Source organism: Bombyx mori, chromosome 13 (assembly GCF_030269925.1).
Source record: "Bombyx mori chromosome 13, ASM3026992v2".
Classification (NCBI taxonomy): Eukaryota; Metazoa; Arthropoda; class Insecta; order Lepidoptera; family Bombycidae; genus Bombyx; species Bombyx mori.
This window is the reverse complement of record NC_085119.1, coordinates 12,943,496-12,947,641: the sequence shown is the minus strand read 5'-3', so window position 1 is coordinate 12,947,641 and position 4,146 is coordinate 12,943,496. Positions and strand designations below refer to the sequence as shown.

Sequence of the window (4,146 nt, the reverse complement as noted above, 5' to 3'; positions counted from 1 at the left end):
CGTAATGTATCAACTAATGGAATATAGTTATCTATATATTAAGACGTGAAGCAAAAACTTTGTATCCCTTTTTAAGAAAATTGCGCTTACGGAGGAGTATGAAATTTTCCACACTTATATAGAATATAGAGAAGAAGTGCACAATGCTAATATTTTTTTAAAATAATGCATAAAAGATACATTAAATCAATAAAGAAAACATTACACACACTACATACCATGTATTTGACGCACACACGCATGCATACTATTTAATGTCAAACTTTTGTTCTTGACGTCTGTTGTCAAATTGAGAATAGATTAAATATCGTTTATCTTTGTTAATATTTTTTTATAGTGTAGTCTTGGCGAAGTTAGTGATTATAGAAGTATAAAATACAATCATAATAGTGTACAAACTTACAATTACAATTAATTATAGTCGACTACTGCGGGACCTCTAGTCTACATTATTTGCAGTAAATTTCATATTACGAATATAGTTTGCATTAACGATTTTTACGCAATACGATGTCGATGATTTTATTTAATGTGCGATTTATATTAAAATGGAAATTACAGAGTATTAGAAGCCTGCCATTGATTTTAATTGAGTCAATGTTTCTAATCTATTTTTCAAATTTAATTTGATTATTAGTTAAATTTTGATTCTGTAAGCAAACATATAAATATATATATGTATATCGATTATTCAACAATAGTGTTCAATAGATAATATACCAAAAATCAGAAGACATTACTAATTGCACTACCGCATAGAATATAAAGGATCTTTACCAAAGCAGTCTTGCCTCATAATAAAATTGCCAATAATATCTTGAGCTCCAGACTACATTGAAAGATAATTTGTTCTGCAATGAAAGGTACATCCTTAGGAGAGTTCATGTTAATTTGGACTTTATTATTATGATAGAGAACTGAACGTGTAATCGTTGGTAAATCTGACTATTCTTTGCTAAAGTCTTGTAAGGTTTCTTTCATGTGATTTATGAAAATGTTTTGCTTTTTAGATGTAAATTTAACTGAACATAAGCTCTTAGAAATAAAAATAGAATCTTCTTACATCGAAAAAAATAATCCTTTTATGAAGTAATCTTTTTTCTAAAACTAAAACTAATCTTTTTTGTTCGGTCTAAGAAGATTCTGTTTTTAGAGTACTGGTTTAGGGGAAAATGAAACTAGTAGGAATTAGCGTTGGGGTATTATTATATTACTGCAAACAAGATAGGAGTATTTTCGAAGATATTATAAATACTAAAGTACTTTTACTATAGTTTTCATTGTATCATTTTTATGTAACAGCACATTCTTGACCAATGAAGGTTTACGACCACTATAAAAGCCATATGAATTGCCTAAGTCTGAGAAATCATATGGAGATCCCAACACCCAGAGACACAAGGACCCTCTTTTTGAATTTCAATGTAATCCTCCTATCAAGGACATTGAAAGCAAAATTAAAAATAGAGCATTCAGTTCACTCTAATGCCATCCCATATATAGTGTATGAAAAATGTCGGTCGGTTCATAAGCATCCCTTACACACATTCGGGTAGAACAAGAAAGCAAATACCTGTGGCTTTCGAGAAAGCGATTTTACTTTTTATCCCAAAAAAGGATGAATTAATTCACTCCAAAGACGCTCGACCGATAACATTAACTAATATAATTTTATAAATATTTTTTTCCACATTACAAATGAATGTCACACAATTTATGATTTGCAATAGGTATTTAAGGCAGAATATGCAGAAAGGGTTCTTTTCCGGTATTTCTGGATGTCCAAAAAAACAAAACCATAATAGGAGAAAGTTTGAAAGATGCCCGAACTCAAAAACGACAAATAACAGCCTGCTGGATAGATCTTGTAAGCGCATTTCAATGGATGGATACATACGAAAAAAACTATAAAAACAGATTTCAACGAATCAATATTAAAAAAAAAATGTATTTATAAAAAAACATATCTATCGATATTGAATATTGCAAATGTGGTTTGATTTAATTAGCGTCGTAGTCCTATATATGTTTGTGTGTGTGTGTGTGTGTATATTTATATATTACGTCCATGTTATTTCTATACAAACATTTGTGTGGAGGAAGCATCTGAAATGATTCCGATAGAGGCACCCGTCACGTGCGGACGTGCCCATCGACCACTCGATCGCCCGGCCTTTGTTCGCCCGGCTTTTGTTAGCCCGGCCATTGTTCGCGCGGAGTGTGTTCGTGGTACATCTGCCGACCAAGTGTTTTTTCCTGGAAGTTTTTATTTGTTTTGTTTCCTTTCGTTATTTCTGTGTTCGTGGTACATCTGCCGACAAACTGCTTTCCTGGAAGTGTTTAATTGTTTTGTTTCTTTTTGTTATTTCCGTTTTGTTGTGTTTTTTCTTTGTCCTGTAGTAATCGTGCCGCATCGCCACCTGTGTTCAATAGAACCACTCAGGTCCGAGAAGTTGGGGCCTCGCCGCAAGGCGAGTGTCTTCAAGACCCGGGGCCGCCCCACCTGGGCACTCAGCGATCATGGACGCTGTGTTCGCGGAATTCCTCCGACTTCGTCATCCACAGCTCGCCTCAGAGTTTCTGGCTTTCAAGGCCAATCACACTGCGAGCTCTCTCGAAGACTCCGCCGTGCTCGCTGCTCCTGCGTCGCCTGTACCTGCGTGCAAAGCTTCTACATCGAGCACCGCAACCTCCGTCGTGCCTGCCGTTCCCGCGTCGCCTATACTGGCGAGTAAAACTGCTGCGTCGTCCGCCGTGGCCACCGTTCCAGCTGTGCGATCATCCGCGGCCTCCGTCGCGCCCTCCAAAACACCTGCTCGTAGGTCACCGGCGTCCGCCTCCTCGTCCTCCGACTCTGACTCGGAGATGGAGGTCGACCTCGCCCCCGCCTCATCGACGGATGGATTTACCCTGGTACAAAAGGGTAAGAAGCGTGCCGCGGAGTCTCGAGCTCCCGCGGCCGCTAAAATAAGCAAAGCCGCGAACGCGTCGCGCCCCCGCCCCCAGACTCCCGTTGCGCCTCCAGCCCGTGCCAGTCCGTCGCCGCGTCCGGTGGCACAAAATAAAACCCAGTCCCCTCCTCCGGTAATCCTTCAAGAGAAGGCAGCTTGGGATCGAGTTTCCCTGGCCCTTAAGGCCAAAAATATCAATTTCACGAATGCCCGTAACCTCGCGAACGGCATCCAAATAAAGGTGCATTCATCTGATGACCATAGGGCCCTCACCTCTTACCTCCGTAAGGAGCGTATAAGCTTCCACACTTATACGCTTCAGGAGGAGCGCGAACTCCGCGTTGTAATACGCGGAATCCCTAAAGAGTTAGATGTAGAGCTCGTAAAAGCCGACCTGTTAGAACAAGGCCTACCAGTGAATTCTGTGCACCGTATGCACACCGGTCGCGGTAGGGAGCCATATAATATGGTTCTAGTCGCTCTCCAGCCTACCCCCGAGGGTAAGAAAATCTTTAACACACAGACCGTCTGTAGGCTCTCTGGTATCGCTGTCGAAGCCCCCCATAAAAAAGGCACTCCTAGCCAGTGCCATAACTGTCAATTGTATGGGCACTCTTCCCGTAACTGTCACGCGCGCCCCCGATGCGTCAAATGTTTAGGCGATCACGCCACGGCCCTATGCACTCGCGATCAAAAAACCGCGACGGAACCGCCTAGCTGCGTCCTGTGTCGAACACAGGGTCACCCCGCAAATTACCGCGGATGCCCCCGAGCTCCGAAAATAAATCGCCGCGTCGCCCGCCAAAACCGCCTCCGAGCTTCCGGCCCAGACATCAAAGCCTCGGCACCCTCTGCGTCGCAGGCTAAGCCAGCGTTCGTTACGGCGGCGGTGCCCAGTGTCTCGGCCTGGGCGAAACCGCTGCCGTACACGAACACGGGTACAACTCCCTCCTCCGCGATTCGTCCTGCCCCCGCGACTCGTCCCTCTCCCGCGACTTGCCCTCCGACCGCGTCCGAAAATCTCGCTTTAGCGATCGACTTCTTTCAGTCGATCAACTTTGAGCGCGTTAACGCTTTGGGCGACGCCATTCGCGCTGCCTCCACTGCACAACACTTTATCGCCGTTGTGCAGGAATACGCCGACGTATACGCGTCATTAAATACGTACGTCCTCCCCTCACTCCGCCGGTAATCA

General features: G+C 43.1%; 1 non-coding gene across 1 annotated transcript; it reads left to right on the top strand.

The window, feature by feature from the left end:
* The first annotated feature begins 746 nt into the window (after nucleotides 1-746).
* Nucleotides 747-867, top strand: Mir3241 (microRNA mir-3241). The gene has a single exon (NR_107526.1). It is a non-coding gene; the product is annotated as a microRNA mir-3241 (primary transcript).
* The last annotated feature ends 3,279 nt before the right edge of the window (nucleotides 868-4,146 follow it).